The sequence below is a fragment of the Limanda limanda genome, chromosome 11 (genome assembly GCF_963576545.1).
Source record: "Limanda limanda chromosome 11, fLimLim1.1, whole genome shotgun sequence".
NCBI classification, from domain to species: domain Eukaryota; kingdom Metazoa; phylum Chordata; class Actinopteri; order Pleuronectiformes; family Pleuronectidae; genus Limanda; species Limanda limanda.
The window spans coordinates 4688622-4707124 of NC_083646.1; the positions used below are offsets into that span (position 1 = coordinate 4688622).

The 18503-nt window shown below is 40.4% G+C and overlaps 1 protein-coding gene across 5 annotated transcripts in view; it reads right to left on the bottom strand.

The window, feature by feature from the left end:
- Nucleotides 1–18503, bottom strand: part of LOC133013584 (vitelline membrane outer layer protein 1 homolog) — a 51677-nt gene that overhangs the window by 15934 nt on the left and 17240 nt on the right. For all 5 annotated transcript variants that reach the window (XR_009681424.1, XR_009681423.1, XR_009681425.1 and 2 more), the window contains exons 6-9: nt 13626–13709; nt 12951–13056; nt 3470–3553; nt 2795–2900 (exon numbers count right to left, since the gene is read on the bottom strand). The gene's annotated coding sequence lies outside the window, so the exon portion shown is untranslated. The remainder of the gene's footprint in view (nt 1–2794; nt 2901–3469; nt 3554–12950; nt 13057–13625; nt 13710–18503) is intronic.

The following is an 18503-nucleotide window of genomic DNA, read 5'->3' on the forward strand; positions in this document are numbered from 1 at the left end:
ATACTTGAGTAAAAGTACAGATATCTTACTTGAAAGTGACTCCGGTTAAAGTAAAAGTCACCCGTCAGAAAATGACTTGAGTTAAAGTCTTAGAGTTGCTCATATTAAATGTACTTAAGTATCAAAATCATCTGGTGTTGAAATTTACTTAAGTATCAAAAGTAAAAGTACGAGTACCAAATTTTATTTCAACTGACTAAAAAATTATAACAACACTATATATATAATGTATAATTTTACAAATTTTGAACCCGAGATGCTGAGGTTAAAATAGTATTGGACAAGTGCATCTGAACTTCTAGCGACAACAAAGAATCAACACAACAGAATAAACAAGTGCCTCTTGATTCTACCTAAGAACACTAATAGACCAAATGAACCTTTTGTGTCTATTAGCTGTATTTTGCATTTTAACTGCCTGGATGTTTACCTGCCTGTATAACTGCCCGCCAGCTTGTCCATGCATCTACATGTAAGCCTGTTTATTTATCATGAGACTATCTTAACTGAATGGGCCTGGGGTTGTGTTTGCATTTGTTTCCAGCAGGGTGACAATACACCTGTAGGGTATCTTGCCTGTAGGGACGGCAAAGTTAAGACACAACCGTGCTTGAAGTTGTACACATTAGCCAGTTTGTACAATACATACACAAGACTCAACAGCTTCTAAGTTGTGTTGAGTCAGCACAAAGGGCGTCTAAGGATTAAAATTGGCAATATATATATATATAATATCTTTGCAAAAAATTCTATTGGCATTATAGTGAGTGGAAAACTGGGCCTGATTACCCAGGGTTCCATTTGGGAGGTCCATTAAAAAAATGAATTGTGTGCGTGAATATGCAGTAGTAGTAGTCCAAGACACAGTGTTTGTTTTTGGTTGTGTTGGCTGAAAGTTGTTTTTGCGTTTGCTTATATAATTGGTTGTGTTGTTTGTTTTTCCATCTCGACTTGTTTTAAATCTGTTTGTTTTGTTTACGTGGACGTGTAAGACTAAGTAGACACGGCCAACCAATGATAGTCTATTTGCCAACAGTTTTTGTTTAAACCAACTTTTTCCAATATTGTCTTTAAGAAAAGTTAACCACTTGCTGCTTCGAGCTATGTATTTATGTGCAGATGTTGACACGAAGCAGGAAAGGGAAAACGAATGTGAATCGAAAAAGGAATACCTTCAAAAAATTATGTAAAGTCACCTTATAAAAGCCCTCAAAAAGCCAATTAATTTGCCTGAATAATAATCCTTACAATTTTGCGTAAAGGTGCACGTTCCGCCAACCTCCGCTGCTCAAGTAACGAGCCAGTTTTGAGAATGTAAGAAGTAGAAAGTACAGCTATTTGTGCTGAAATGTAGCGAGTAAAAGTTAAACGTCGTCAGGAAAATAAATACTCAAATAAAGTACAGATATGTGAAAAATCTACTTAAGTACACTTCCCACCACTGCCTAAAACCAAAAAGAAAACTGAAATAATCCCCTATTCATTCTATATGAACTGTAATTTATCTATCTATCTATCTGGCTATCTATTTATTTATGCATGCATGTATATATGTATGTATGTAATGTATGTATTTACTGACTTCCATAAGTAACCTGGATTGCCGGAATCCGGAAACATTTTTGGATCCGGTACTTATGTTTATCTCGTCTACACGAAGCCCTTTCAGGAAAACACGGAAACGCTGGGGCGGAGTGGTTGAAATCGCTGTAAAGACGTCATGGAGCATGCGCTTAAAGTGAAAGAAGACTAAAGTCGAGATCCTACTAGCAATCTGCGCATAACGACTTCTCTACCACCTGAAATCACTGTTACCACAGCAATCAAACAGGACTAGTTAGAATAGAGCACTTCGCCATAACCCTAGTTTGTGTTAAGTTACCGTTTTGAAACTTCCGTCTATAATAAAAATCTTTTCACGTCAGATTTGCCGGTTTTGAACAATGGTCCGATGAAAATAGATTAAACAGTGATAGAAGGAAGTGACGCAGCGGGGTTAATAATGGTTCAGGCTGAGGTTGCGAGGCGAGGTGCGTTCACGGTTAAATACAACAAGCGGAGAAAGCAGAATCGCGGGCTGACCGGCGCTGAGAAATGCGCTTCCCGTGAGAACAGCCAGGCGCCTGCGCGCTGGAGAATTGCGCGAGAAAAGTATTTGCATTTCTTTATTTCTTGCACCATTGTTGAGAGAATCTTTCCACTGATGCATTCAATCAACTCATTCTGGATGGTTTTGCCCAAGTACCTGTGGTGTGATGGTTCACATTTAATCTTGTGGATGTGGTCTTTCATCACTGAGCCAAACTGTGCCATAAGCTCAACCTCTTTCGAAATGTTTCCATTTGAAGGAGAGTGGAGTATTTCTGTGTTTCCTCTAAATGCCATATTTTGCACAGCCAGCAACTGTACAATAGCAACCAGTCGTGTCAGCACTGCTCTCCACCGACTCTGCTCTGCCTCTAAGAGGGCCTGCTCTTGTTTGTCCGTGGTTGTACCTTGTTTTATTCGAACTGCCAATTCTTTCCATGACGCCAAATTGTTCAGGTGTTCCGGACTGTTTTCGTGGCTGTTTAGAGCAGCACTTGCATTTTTCCAATCAGACAGTCCTCCATGTGTTAAAAAAAATTGTTTTGGGGAGAAAAGTTGAAAACAAAAACAAAAAAGACTGTTTTCTTTTTTGAATATGTCAACCAACTTTTTTTTATCCTTTCTCCATTTATTAAGGTCCTGCTGAAGTACTGGTGGTGGCAACTTCTCCCATCATCTCTCCATGGAAAAATGAAATCAGGTGTACCTGATTTGGTCCTCTCCGAACAAATTCTGTCCTTATTGTGTTTGTGAGATGTGCAGGCCAGTCAGCCGGATCGGTTGATAGTGGAGCGTCTGTTTGCTTGCTGCATCTGGAGGGCACGCGAAAAGCACTATTTCTCATCTCACATAATTGTTGTAGTTTTAAAACAGCTGTAAATTACGCTGGTACAGTATGGAGCACATGGTTGGCTCCATATATATGTATATACAGTATATACACATACATATTACAGTATTTAATAAATGTTTCCAAATGAGATATGTAATTACAATGTAATGTTACTGTATGACTGCATTATGAATGGTTCATGTAGATTAATTCATGTAAAGCGTATCCTCATATTGTTTTAAAGAGAACATCCTTGAGCCAACTGAGATAAATTTAACATAAGGACAATGAAGTATATGCTAACAATCTTTACATTCATGAGGCACACACCTAAGAAGAGTGTATGTGTGGAATCTGTTGAATCAGTGGTGCAATCAGAAAGAGATACAACACGCGTGTCTGAAGTTCCTTGCAGTGGTTCTGGGCTTATACATATAGAGAGAACACACAAGAGCAATATATTGGCTGGATTAGAAATGGCACGACATATTGTCACTTTTACATTAAATTATTTATCATCAGGAAAATCTGTTGAAACATCGCACTCACCTGAGGATGCTGGCACAGCTGAGGTGCTTGGCTGTTCCTCGTCAATTGATGCAGCAGGTGGTGCCAGATATTTTAAAAGTGAATCTAAAATGATATAACAAAAGTATGTATTATCATTATTTGTTAAATGTAGCTATTATGTAGTTATTAAGGACAGCCTGACAAACTCTTTTCATTCCAAGATGCATAGCTCTTGATTAGTTGAATCATGTCTAATTAATACACCAAAACCAACCTTGTTATAATTTCTCAAATTTCAATTTCATGACACAATGAAAATGACGCAAATTGCGGTACAGCTGAACTTGCACTATGTTTTGCTAAAGATAGCCTGATGTTTCGACTGAATGGCAATAACAAGGAGCGTCACACGTCACTGGCTAGCTAGCGTTAGCTAACTTACAAAATTACATACAATCCATTCGCTAAAGTTGACAATACAACACTTGGATTTTCACCAGTATTCCTCACTTGTTGACAAGTTGCCATATTTTTCTTCCTTAATGGGTGTGCTATGCAACGAGTAAAATATTTGCAGTGTTGTTGCACTAGCTATTGGCTTCATCTGTGCGCCCCTGGTGTAATTTATGACTGGCTGGCCTTCAATATTTTACTCATGTCGGCCCCCCTGTTCTCCAGTGTTTACGGTAAGCGTGCTGCGTCATTTCGTCACTTCCTGTTTTTGCCACGGGACACAGGTGGTGTAGTCGCTATCTGAATTAGTTCCTCCGCTAAACACAACTGTCTTTCTGTTCTACTACGGCTAAAATCACCGGTATATAGTTAAGGACCCTCACATACCAGCCCCTCCTCTCTGGTGCTTTGTGATTCTGTGTTCTGTTTAAATCTCACACTCATAGTTTTAGCAGCGATGTGTTCTCTCTCTCCCTCTCGCTCCACCGCTCTCTCCTGCTCCGAGTGTCTCATGTTTACTTACTCCTCCGCCTCCATTAACAGTAGTGGTAAATGTAATAAATGCAGTATGTTGGTAGACATGGAGGCGAGGCTTAGCAACTTAGAAGCTCGGCTCCTCAGCTTAGAACCCCCGTTAGCTATAGTTAGCCGGCCCGTGCTAGCCGCAGCGAAGCCACCTAGCTTAGCTTCAGCTAGCAGTCCCTCGACTTGCCCCGGGCAGCCGGGAGCCCAGGGTGGCTGGGTGACGGTCCGGAGGGGGCATAGTACCACCCATAGAAAGCCCACGATTAAAGAGCTACCAGCTCACGTCTCAAATAGATTTTCTCCACTCAGCGACGCACCCGCTGAGAATCAAACTCTGGTTATTGGCGACTCGGTTCTCAGAAACGTGAGATTAGCGACACCAGCGGCCATAGTCAATTGTATCCCGGGGGCCAGAGCCGGCGACATCCAATCCAAATTGAAGCTGCTGGCTAAAACTGAACGTAAATACAGTAAAATCGTAATTCACGTCGGCAGCAACGACTCCCGGCTTTGTATGTCGGAGGTCACTAAAGTTAATGTTGAGTCTGTGTGTGCTTTTGCTAAAACGATGTCGGACACAGTAATTTTCTCTGGCCCTCTCCCTAACACTACAGGTGATGACATGTTTAGTCGCATGTTGTCTTTTAACCGCTGGCTGTCGAGGTGGTGTCCTGTAAACGGTGTGGGCTTTATAGATAATTGGCAAACTTTTTGGAGGAAACCTGGTCTTGTTAGGAGAGATGGCGTTCATCCCACTTGGGATGGAGCAGCTCTCTTATCTAAGAATATTACTAAGTCTATCACATGACAACCCAGAGTTGGGACCAGGAAGCAGAGCTGCAGTGCTAAACACTTCTCTGCGCTCCCTCTGGATCAGTCACCCAACCGCATAGAGACTGTCTCTGTCTACCGTCCGATTCAATTATTTAAATTAAACAATAACAGAGCGAGAACTCACAATAATCTTATACAAATTAACACAACCTCTGGAACAACACAGGAAACTAAGACTTTCAAATGTGGTCTTTTAAACATTAGATCACTGTCCTCAAAGGCTATTTTAGTTAATGAACTAGTCTCAGACTACAATATAGATTTATTGTCCCTTACTGAGACGTGGCTGCATCCTGATGAATATGTCAGTTTAAATGAATCTACTCCCCCCAGTCATATAAATTCACACGTTCCCAGGGAACTCGGGCGAGGAAGTGGAGTTGCTGCTATTTTTAACTCCAGTCTATCAATTAATCCTAAACCTAAATTTAGCTACAACTCATTTGAATGTCTTGTTCTTAATCTTCCACGTCAATCCAGGAAACACCAACAGCCAATCGTATTTTCTGTAGTTTATCGTGCTCCTGGGGCTTATACTGAATTTCTAACAGAATTCCCTGAGTTTTTATCAAACCTAGTCCTAAAGACAGATAAAATTATTATTGTTGGTGACTTTAATATTCATGTTGACAATAATAAAGATAGCCTGAGCGTAGCATTTATTTCAATACTAGACTCAATTGGTTTTAGTCAGTGTGTGCATCAACCTACTCATTGTTGTAACCACACACTTGTGTGTGGTGACCTTGTGTTATCATACGGTGTCAAAATTGAACATTTAACAGTACTTCCGCGCAATCCAGTACTATCAGACCATAATTTAATAACCTTCGATTCTTCACTATCTGAATATATGCCCCTAATAAAAAACTCATTTTCTAGATGTCTACCTGATAGTGCTGTAGCTAAATTTAAGGAAATAATTCCGATTACATTTAAACCCGTATTATCCGTCGACATAAACAACAAATTCTTTAAAAACCCGAGCTCTATTGAGATTGACCACCTCGTAGACAGCTCTGCAGACTCATTACGATTAACATTAGACTCAATAGCGCCTCTAAAAAAGAAATGTGTAAAACATAGTAAATTAGCTCCGTGGTATAATTCCAAGACACATGAGTTGAAACAAATATCAAGAAAACTAGAAAGGAAGTGGCGCTCCAGCAACAGTGTTGAAAATCTCCTAGACTGGAAGAGTAGTGTTACAGAATATAAAAAGGCTCTCCACAAAGCAAGAGCTGCCTATTATTCAAAACTAATAGAAGAGAATAAAAACAACCCCAGGTTTCTCTTCAGCACTGTAGCCAGGCTGACAGAGAGTCACACCTCCACCGAACCCAGTATTCCTCGATCCCTAAATAGCAATATCTTTATGACCTTTTTTAATGATAAAATTCTAACTATTAGAAATAAAATCAATCATCTCCTGCCCTCAATTGGCACTAATACCCTCCCAACAATAGAGATCTCAGAAACGGCTGAGAATCCTTCCCATTATTTAGACAGCTTCTCTCTGATCACCCGTGATCAGTTTACCAAAATAGTCTCAGGTTCTAAACCAACAACCTGTATTTTAGATCCGATTCCAACTAAATTACTTAAAGAAATTCTGCCCCTAATAGATAATTCGTTACTTAACACAATCAATCTGTCATTATCATCAGGTTATGTACCACAGTCTTTTAAAATAGCTGTAATCAAACCCCTACTCAAAAAACCCACCCTAGACCCAGAGGTTTTAGCAAATTACAGGGCAATATCTAATCTCCCCTTCCTATCTAAAATCTTAGAAAAAGTTGTAGCCAATCAGCTGTGTGAGTTTCTCCAGGAAAATAATATATATGAAGACTTTCAGTCTGGGTTTAGAACCAATCATAGCACAGAGACAGCCCTGGCAAAAGTCACTAATGACCTTCTAATAGCTTCAGATCATGGACTTGTGTCTGTCCTCGTTCTGTTAGATCTCAGTGCAGCATTCGACACAATTGACCATCAAATTTTTTTAGAGAGACTAAAACAGTTAATTAACATTAAAGGAACGGCCTTAAACTGGTTTAAATCTTATTTTGCTGATCGCTCCCAATTCGTTCAAATCAATGATGAGTCATCGGTGCGCACCAAAGTTAACCATGGTGTCCCACAGGGGTCTGTGCTCGGCCCAATTTTATTCTCATTATATATGCTTCCACTAGGAAACATTATCAGGACACACTCGGTAAATTTTCACTGTTATGCGGATGACACCCAGTTATATTTGTCAATAAAACCTGATCAAAGTAATCAATTAACTAAACTTCGAGCATGTCTCAAGGACATAAAAACCTGGATGATCCGCAATTTTCTCTTATTAAACTCAGATAAAACAGAGGTTATAATACTCGGCCCTAAACACCTTAGAGATACATTATCTAATGATATAGCTGCGCTAGATGACATTGCCCTTGCTTCCAATGACACAGTCAGGAACTTGGGAGTGATCTTCAATCCTGATTTGTCCTTTAATAGTCACTTAAAAGTAATTTCTAGGACTGCGTTTTTCCACTTGCGTAATATCTCAAAAATCAGACATGTCCTTTCGCAAAAAGATGCAGAAAAACTAGTCCACGCCTTTGTTACATCGAGACTGGACTATTGTAATTCATTATTATCAGGCTCCAGCAGCAAGTCGTTAAAGACTCTGCAGCTGGTCCAAAATGCCGCAGCACGTGTCCTGACGAGAACTAAGAAAAGAGAGCACATTTCTCCAGTATTAGCATCGCTACACTGGCTTCCTGTTAAATCTAGAATCGAATTTAAAATTCTCCTCCTCACCTTCAAGGCCCGTAATGATATGGCACCTCTTTACCTTAAAGAGATGTTAGTACCATATCAACCTACTAGAGCACTCCGATCCCAGAACTCAGGTTTACTTGTTGTCCCTAAAGTCTCTAAAAGTAGAGTAGGAGCCAGAGCTTTTAGCCATCAAGCCCCACTGCTGTGGAATAATCTCTCACTTTCAGTTAGGGAAGCAGACACGCTCTGTTCGTTTAAAAGTAGACTCAAAACCTTCCTGTTTTATATAGCTTATAGTTAGAGCTAATTAGTGCGATGTTCCAAATTTGATTAAATGGCAAAAACCCCTGATGATGCTAAGACGCACAGGGAATTTATGACACAAGACACACGGAGCTTCTCTTTCCTGCTTCTCCTTCCTTTTTCTCCATATTTATCACATCAAGATAATTCTTATCTGATCAGTACATGTTACTAACTTGACCCCTTTTCCCGGAGTTTCTGTGCCTTAGCGCCCGCGGATGCAGGGCCACAGCTGTGGCCGCACCATGGATTATGATTGTGGATCGCGTGTCGGAGGTCGCAATGGGGGATCCAGTTCGGTGGATTCTGTATCATGCCAGCTGATCGTCGTTGTAATGGAGGATCAGCGGCAGCTGATAATGGATTCTAACTGGCGGCCAATGACTGTGGATTACAGTGGATCTCATCCTGATGCTGGATCGTGGTCTTGCTGGCTGCTGGCCAGAGACTGTGATTGCAGCGGGACTGCCTGACACATAGTATTGAAAAATGTTTAGCCTCATGGATGCTGCTAAAAATCCTGATGATGTTTTCTTACACCTGACATCTATTGCACTTCTGTCCGTCCTGAGAGAGGGATCCCTCACATGTGGCTCTCTCTGAGGTTTCTACATATTTTTTCCTGTGAAAAGGGTTTTTAGTAGTTTTTCCTTACTCTTGTTGAGGGTTAAGGACAGAGGATGTCACACAATGTTAAAGCCCCATGAGACGAATTGTTATTTGTGAATGTGGGCTATACAAATAAAACTTGATTGATTGATTGATTGCTTGATTGATGATCATGTCTTTTTTGTATAATGAAGAATAAATTAACATATCATTTTTGATATACCCGCCTCTGTAAAATCCTTAAAGAACTATGCGACAGGGAGTAGGAAGGCTTTCAATGACAATGGTACATCTTTTCTTCTTTACTCCACTAAAGTGCCCGGGGCAATTCTGGCATTCATGAAAGTGTTCTTATTTGGGATTCATTCTTGGCTAAGAACAGGATTTAAGAATTTACCTTTCTCCTTGGCACCATAGACTGTATATATAAATAGACAGAGGGTCCATAACGTCACCCATTGGTTTCTACAGGGTGAGAATGAGGCTCGTAGGAGGCGTTCCCCCGGCGCCATCTTGCCGGTGCTTACGCCTCCTAGTTCCTCGCTAACCAATCAATGGGCAAGGACGAGGAGCGTGAGTGAAGACTCACAGCTCAGCGACTGCAACGTTTCCTGGTTAGCTTAGGCTACGGCGCTAGGCTAACCACGAGATGCTAACCGGTTAGCCGCGACATGCTACCCGCCAGTGCTAACAGGCTAGCGCTGCAGCTGCTCCGGATGGTCGCAAACTTTACCATGAACTGGAGGTAAGTAACCTTGAAACAACAAAACCTTTGGCTTCATCTATCATCATATTAGTAAATCTGTTTCTGCAGAATAAGAATCAGTGTAACGCAGTCAAGTCAAATGGGTTGGTGAGTGAAATAACTTTCAGTGTTTCCCCTAGGTTTACAGCTTTTGGGGGGGGGGGGGGGGAGACAAACACGGACACAAAAACTTAAAGGAATCATGATGTTAATGTGTTTCTTTTAATGATTTTGAACTGTACATTGGATTTCGGCGCTGACAGGCTATTCTGTGATGCTCAGACTGCTGTCTACGTATGCGACATAACATTCTTAAAAACAGTGGTGTATAAAGTACTTGAAAGCCATACTTGAGTAAAAGTACAGATATCTTACTTGAAAGTGACTCCGGTTAAAGTAAAAGTCACCCGTCAGAAAATGACTTGAGTTAAAGTCTTAGAGTTGCTCATATTAAATGTACTTAAGTATCAAAATCATCTGGTGTTGAAATTTACTTAAGTATCAAAAGTAAAAGTACGAGTACCAAATTTTATTTCAACTGACTAAAAAATTATAACAACACTATATATATAATGTATAATTTTACAAATTTTGAACCCGAGATGCTGAGGTTAAAATAGTATTGGACAAGTGCATCTGAACTTCTAGCAACAACAAAGAATCAACACAACAGAATAAACAAGTGCCTCTTGATTCTACCTAAGAACACTAATAGACCAAATGAACCTTTTGTGTCTATTAGCTGTATTTTGCATTTTAACTGCCTGGATGTTTACCTGCCTGTATAACTGCCCGCCAGCTTGTCCATGCATCTACATGTAAGCCTGTTTATTTATCATGAGACTATCTTAACTGAATGGGCCTGGGGTTGTGTTTGCATTTGTTTCCAGCAGGGTGACAATACACCTGTAGGGTATCTTGCCTGTAGGGACGGCAAAGTTAAGACACAACCGTGCTTGAAGTTGTACACATTAGCCAGTTTGTACAATACATACACAAGACTCAACAGCTTCTAAGTTGTGTTGAGTCAGCACAAAGGGCGTCTAAGGATTAAAATTGGCAATATATATATATATATAATATCTTTGCAAAAAATTCTATTGGCATTATAGTGAGTGGAAAACTGGGCCTGATTACCCAGGGTTCCATTTGGGAGGTCCATTAAAAAAATGAATTGTGTGCGTGAATATGCAGTAGTAGTAGTCCAAGACACAGTGTTTGTTTTTGGTTGTGTTGGCTGAAAGTTGTTTTTGCGTTTGCTTATATAATTGGTTGTGTTGTTTGTTTTTCCATCTCGACTTGTTTTAAATCTGTTTGTTTTGTTTACGTGGACGTGTAAGACTAAGTAGACACGGCCAACCAATGATAGTCTATTTGCCAACAGTTTTTGTTTAAACCAACTTTTTCCAATATTGTCTTTAAGAAAAGTTAACCACTTGCTGCTTCGAGCTATGTATTTATGTGCAGATGTTGACACGAAGCAGGAAAGGGAAAACGAATGTGAATCGAAAAAGGAATACCTTCAAAAAATTATGTAAAGTCACCTTATAAAAGCCCTCAAAAAGCCAATTCATTTGCCTGAATAATAATCCTTACAATTTCAATAGGGCCACATGTCTGTCAGTGCCTGGGCCCTAAAAATAAAGACTGAACCGAGCTCCTGCAGGAGCGAGAAGGCGAGAGAGAGGTGCGCCGTGCGTAAAGGTGCACGTTCCGCCAACCTCCGCTGCTCAAGTAACGAGCCAGTTTTGAGAATGTAAGAAGTAGAAAGTACAGCTATTTGTGCTCAAATGTAGCGAGTAAAAGTTAAAAGTCGTCAGGAAAATAAATACTCAAGTAAAGTACAGATATGTGAAAAATCTACTTAAGTACAGTAACAAAGTATTTCTAACAAAGTATTTCTACTTTGTTACTTCCCACCACTGCCTAAAACCAAAGAGAAAACTGAAATAATCCCCTATTCATTCTCTATGAACTGTAATTTATCTATCTATCTATCTGGCTATCTATTTATTTATGCATGCATGTATATATGTATGTATGTAATGTAGGTATTTACTGACTTCCATAAGTAACCTGGATTGCCGGAATCCGGAAACATTTTTGGATCCGGTACTTATGTTTATCTCGTCTACACTAAGCCCTTTCAGGAAAACACGGAAACGCTGGAGCGGAGTGGTTGAAATCGCTGTAAAGACGTCATGGAGCATGCGCTTAAAGTGAAAGAAGACTAAAGTCGAGATCCTACTAGCAATCTGCGCATAACGACTTCTCTACCACCTGAAATCACTGTTACCACAGTAATCAAACAGGACTAGTTAGAATAGAGCACTTCGCCATAACCCTAGTTTGTGTTAAGTTAACGTTTTGAAACTTCCGTCTATAATAAAAATCTTTTCACGTCAGATTTGCCCGTTTTGAACAATGGTCCGATGAAAATAGATTAAACAGTGATAGAAGGAAGTGACGCAGCGGGCTTAATAATGGTTCAGGCTGAGGTTGCGAGGCGAGGTGCGTTCACGGTTAAATACAACAAGCGGAGAAAGCAGAATCGCGGGCTGACCGGCGCTGAGAAATGCGCTTCCCGTGAGAACAGCCAGGCGCATGCGCGCTGGAGAATTGCGCGAGAAAAGTATTTGCATTTCTTTATTTCTTGCACCATTGTTGAGAGAATCTTTCCACTGATGCATTCAATCAACTCATTCTGGATGGTATTGCCCAAGTACCTGTGGTGTGATGGTTCACATTTAATCTTGTGGATGTGGTCTTTCATCACTGAGCCAAACTGTGCCATAAGCTCAACCTCTTTCAAAATGTTTCCATTTGAAGGAGAGTGGAGTATTTCTGTGTTTCCTCTAAATGCCATATTTTGCACAGCCAGCAACTGTACAATAGCAACCAGTCGTGTCAGCACTGCTCTCCACCGACTCTGCTCTGCCTCTAAGAGGGCCTGCTCTTGTTTGTCCATGGTTGTACCTTGTTTTAATCAAACTGCCAATTCTTTCCATGACGCCAAATTGTTCAGGTGTTCCGGACTGTTTTCGTGGCTGTTTAGAGCAGCACTTGCATTTTTCCAATCAGACAGTCCTCCATGTGTTAAAAAAAATTGTTTTGGGGAGAAAAGTTGAAAACAAAAACAAAAAAGACTGTTTTCTTTTTTGAATATGTCAACCAACTTTTTTTTTATCCTTTCTCCATTTATTAAGGTCCTGCTGAAGTACTGGTGGTGGCAACTTCTCCCATCATCTCTCCTTGGAAAAATGAAATCAGGTGTACCTGATTTGGTCCTCTCCGAACAAACTCTGTCCTTATTGTGTTTGTGAGATGTGCAGGCCAGTCAGCCGGATCGGTTGATAGTGGAGCGTCTGTTTGCTTGCTGCATCTGGAGGGCACGCGAAAAGCACTATTTCTCATCTCACATAATTGTTGTAGTTTTAAAACAGCTGTAAATTACGCTGGTACAGTATGGAGCACATGGTTGGCTCCATATATATGTATATACAGTATATACACATACATATTACAGTATTTAATAAATGTTTCCAAATGAGATATGTAATTACAATGTAATGTTACTGTATGACTGCATTATGAATGGTTCATGTAGATTAATTCATGTAAAGCGTATCCTCATATTGTTTTAAAGAGAACATCCTTGAGCCAACTGAGATAAATTTAACATAAGGACAATGAAGTATATGCTAACAATCTTTACATTCATGAGGCACACACCTAAGAAGAGTGTATGTGTGGAATCTGTGGAATCAGTGGTGCAATCAGAAAGAGATACAACACGCGTGTCTGAAGTTCCTTGCAGTGGTTCTGGGCTTATACATATAGAGAGAACACACAAGAGCAATATATTGGCTGGATTAGAAATGGCACGACATATTGTCACTTTTATATTAAATTATTTATCATCAGGAAAATCTGTTGAAACATCGCACTCACCTGAGGATGCTGGCACAGCTGAGGTGCTTGGCTGTTCCTCGTCAATTGATGCAGCAGGTGGTGCCAGATATTTTAAAAGTGAATCTAAAATGATATAACAAAAGTATGTATTATCAATATTTGTTAAATGTAGCTATTATGTAGTTATTAAGGACAGCATGACAAACTCTTTTCATTCCAAGATGCATAGCTCTTGATTAGTTGAATCATGTCTAATTAATACACCAAAACCAACCTTGTTATAATTTCTCAAATTTCAATTTCATGACACAATGAAAATGACGCAAATTGCGGTACAGCTGAACTTGCACTATGTTTTGCTAAAGATAGCCTGATGTTTCGACTGAATGGCAATAACAAGGAGCGTCACACGTCACTGGCTAGCTAGCGTTAGCTAACTTACAAAATTACATACAATCCATTCGCTAAAGTTGACAATACAACACTTGGATTTTCACCAGTATTCCTCACTTGTTGACAAGTTGCCATATTTTTCTTCCTTAATGGGTGTGCTATGCAACGAGTAAAATATTTGCAGTGTTGTTGCACTAGCTATTGGCTTTATCTGTGCGCCCCTGGTGTAATTTATGACTGGCTGGCCTTCAATATTTTACTCATGTCGGCCCCCCTGTTCTCCAGTGTTTACGGTAAGCGTGCTGCGTCATTTCGTCACTTCCTGTTATTGCCACGGGACACAGGTGGTGTAGTCGCTATCTGAATTAGCTCCTCCGCTAAACACAACTGTCTTTCTGTTCTACAACGGCTAAAATCACCGGTATATAGTTAAGGACCCTCACATACCAGCCCCTCCTCTCTGGTGCTTTGTGATTCTGTGTTCTGTTTAAATCTCACACTCATAGTTTTAGCAGCGATGTGTTCTCTATCTCCCTCTCGCTCCACCGCTCTCTCCTGCTCCGAGTGTCTCATGTTTACTTACTCCTCCGCCTCCATTAACAGTAGTGGTAAATGTAATAAATGCAGTATGTTGGTAGACATGGAGGCGAGGCTTAGCAACTTAGAAGCTCGGCTCCTCAGCTTAGAACCCCCGTTAGCTATAGTTAGCCGGCCCGTGCTAGCCGCAGCGAAGCCACCTAGCTTAGCTTCAGCTAGCAGTCCCTCGACTTGCCCCGGGCAGCCGGGAGCCCAGGGTGGCTGGGTGACGGTCCGGAGGGGGCATAGTACCACCCATAGAAAGCCCACGATTAAAGAGCCACCAGCTCACGTCTCAAATAGATTTTCTCCACTCAGCGACGCACCCGCTGAGAATCAAACTCTGGTTATTGGCGACTCGGTTCTCAGAAACGTGAGATTAGCGACACCAGCGGCCATAGTCAATTGTATCCCGGGGGCCAGAGCCGGCGACATCCAATCCAAATTGAAGCTGCTGGCTAAAACTGAACGTAAATACAGTAAAATCGTAATTCACGTCGGCAGCAACGACTCCCGGCTTCGTATGTCGGAGGTCACTAAAGTTAATGTTGAGTCTGTGTGTGCTTTTGCTAAAACGATGTCGGACACAGTAATTTTCTCTGGCCCTCTCCCTAACACTACAGGTGATGACATGTTTAGTCGCATGTTGTCTTTTAACCGCTGGCTGTCGAGGTGGTGTCCTGTAAACGGTGTGGGCTTTATAGATAATTGGCAAACTTTTTGGAGGAAACCTGGTCTTGTTAGGAGAGATGGTGTTCATCCCACTTGGGATGGAGCAGCTCTCTTATCTAAGAATATTACTAAGTCTATCACATGACAACCCAGAGTTGGGACCAGGAAGCAGAGCTGCAGTGCTAAACACTTCTCTGCGCTCCCTCTGGATCAGTCACCCAACCGCATAGAGACTGTCTCTGTCTACCGTCCGATTCAATTATTTAAATTAAACAATAACAGAGCGAGAACTCACAATAATCTTATACAAATTAACACAACCTCTGGAACAACACAGGAAACTAAGACTTTCAAATGTGGTCTTTTAAACATTAGATCACTGTCCTCAAAGGCTATTTTAGTTAATGAACTAGTCTCAGACTACAATATAGATTTATTGTCCCTTACTGAGACGTGGCTGCATCCTGATGAATATGTCAGTTTAAATGAATCTACTCCCCCCAGTCATATAAATTCACACGTTCCCAGGGAACTCGGGCGAGGAAGTGGAGTTGCTGCTATTTTTAACTCCAGTCTATCAATTAATCCTAAACCTAAATTTAGCTACAACTCATTTGAATGTCTTGTTCTTAATCTTCCACGTCAATCCAGGAAACACCAACAGCCAATCGTATTTTCTGTAGTTTATCGTGCTCCTGGGGCTTATACTGAATTTCTAACAGAATTCCCTGAGTTTTTATCAAACCTAGTCCTAAAGACAGATAAAATTATTATTGTTGGTGACTTTAATATTCATGTTGACAATAATAAAGATAGCCTGAGCGTAGCATTTATTTCAATACTAGACTCAATTGGTTTTAGTCAGTGTGTGCATCAACCTACTCATTGTTGTAACCACACACTTGTGTGTGGTGACCTTGTGTTATCATACGGTGTCAAAATTGAACATTTAACAGTACTTCCGCGCAATCCAGTACTATCAGACCATAATTTAATAACCTTCGATTCTTCACTATCTGAATATATGCCCCTAATAAAAAACTCATTTTCTAGATGTCTACCTGATAGTGCTGTAGCTAAATTTAAGGAAATAATTCCGATTACATTTAAACCCGTATTATCCGTCGACATAAACAACAAATTCTTTAAAAACCCGAGCTCTATTGAGATTGACCACCTCGTAGACAGCTCTGCAGACTCATTACGATTAACATTAGACTCAATAGCGCCTCTAAAAAAGAAATGTGTAAAACATAGTAAATTAGCTCCGTGGTATAATTCCAAGACACATGAGTTGAAACAAATATCAAGAAAACTAGAAAGGAAGTGGCGCTCCAGCAACAGTGTTGAAAATCTCCTAGACTGGAAGAGTAGTGTTACAGAATATAAAAAGGCTCTCCACAAAGCAAGAGCTGCCTATTATTCAAAACTAATAGAAGAGAATAAAAACAACCCCAGGTTTCTCTTCAGCACTGTAGCCAGGCTGACAGAGAGTCACACCTCCACCGAACCCAGTATTCCTCGATCCCTAAATAGCAATATCTTTATGACCTTTTTTAATGATAAAATTCTAACTATTAGAAATAAAATCAATCATCTCCTGCCCTCAATTGGCACTAATACCCTCCCAACAATAGAGATCTCAGAAACGGCTGAGAATCCTTCCCATTATTTAGACAGCTTCTCTCTGATCACCCGTGATCAGTTTACCAAAATAGTCTCAGGTTCTAAACCAACAACCTGTATTTTAGATCCGATTCCAACTAAATTACTTAAAGAAATTCTGCCCCTAATAGATAATTCGTTACTTAACACAATCAATCTGTCATTATCATCAGGTTATGTACCACAGTCTTTTAAAATAGCTGTAATCAAACCCCTACTCAAAAAACCCACCCTAGACCCAGAGGTTTTAGCAAATTACAGGGCAATATCTAATCTCCCCTTCCTATCTAAAATCTTAGAAAAAGTTGTAGCCAATCAGCTGTGTGAGTTTCTCCAGGAAAATAATATATATGAAGACTTTCAGTCTGGGTTTAGAACCAATCATAGCACAGAGACAGCCCTGGCAAAAGTCACTAATGACCTTCTAATAGCTTCAGATCAGGGACTTGTGTCTGTCCTCGTTCTGTTAGATCTCAGTGCAGCATTCGACACAATTGACCATCAAATTTTATTAGAGAGACTAAAACAGTTAATTAACATTAAAGGAACGGCCTTAAACTGGTTTAAATCTTATTTTGCTGATCGCTCCCAATTCGTTCAAATCAATGATGAGTCATCGGTGCGCACCAAAGTTAACCATGGTGTCCCACAGGGGTCTGTGCTCGGCCCAATTTTATTCTCATTATATATGCTTCCACTAGGAAACATTATCAGGACACACTCGGTAAATTTTCACTGTTATGCGGATGACACCCAGTTATATTTGTCAATAAAACCTGATCAAAGTAATCAATTAACTAAACTTCGAGCATGTCTCAAGGACATAAAAACCTGGATGATCCGCAATTTTCTCTTATTAAACTCAGATAAAACAGAGGTTATAATACTCGGCCCTAAACACCTTAGAGATACATTATCTAATGATATAGCTGCGCTAGATGACATTGCCCTTGCTTCCAATGACACAGTCAGGAACTTGGGAGTGATCTTCAATCCTGATTTGTCCTTTAATAGTCACTTAAAAGTAATTTCTAGGACTGCGTTTTTCCACTTGCGTAATATCTCAAAAATCAGACATGTCCTTTCGCAAAAAGATGCAGAAAAACTAGTCCACGCCTTTGTTACATCGAGACTGGACTATTGTAATTCATTATTATCAGGCTCCAGCAGCAAGTCGTTAAAGACTCTGCAGCTGGTCCAAAATGCCGCAGCACGTGTCCTGACGAGAACTAAGAAAAGAGAGCACATTTCTCCAGTATTAGCATCGCTACACTGGCTTCCTGTTAAATCTAGAATCGAATTTAAAATTCTCCTCCTCACCTTCAAGGCCCGTAATGATATGGCACCTCTTTACCTTAAAGAGATGTTAGTACCATATCAACCTACTAGAGCACTCCGATCCCAGAACTCAGGTTTACTTGTTGTCCCTAAAGTCTCTAAAAGTAGAGTAGGAGCCAGAGCTTTTAGCCATCAAGCCCCACTGCTGTGGAATAATCTCTCACTTTCAGTTAGGGAAGCAGACACGCTCTGTTCGTTTAAAAGTAGACTCAAAACCTTCCTGTTTTATATAGCTTATAGTTAGAGCTAATTAGTGCGATGTTCCAAATTTGA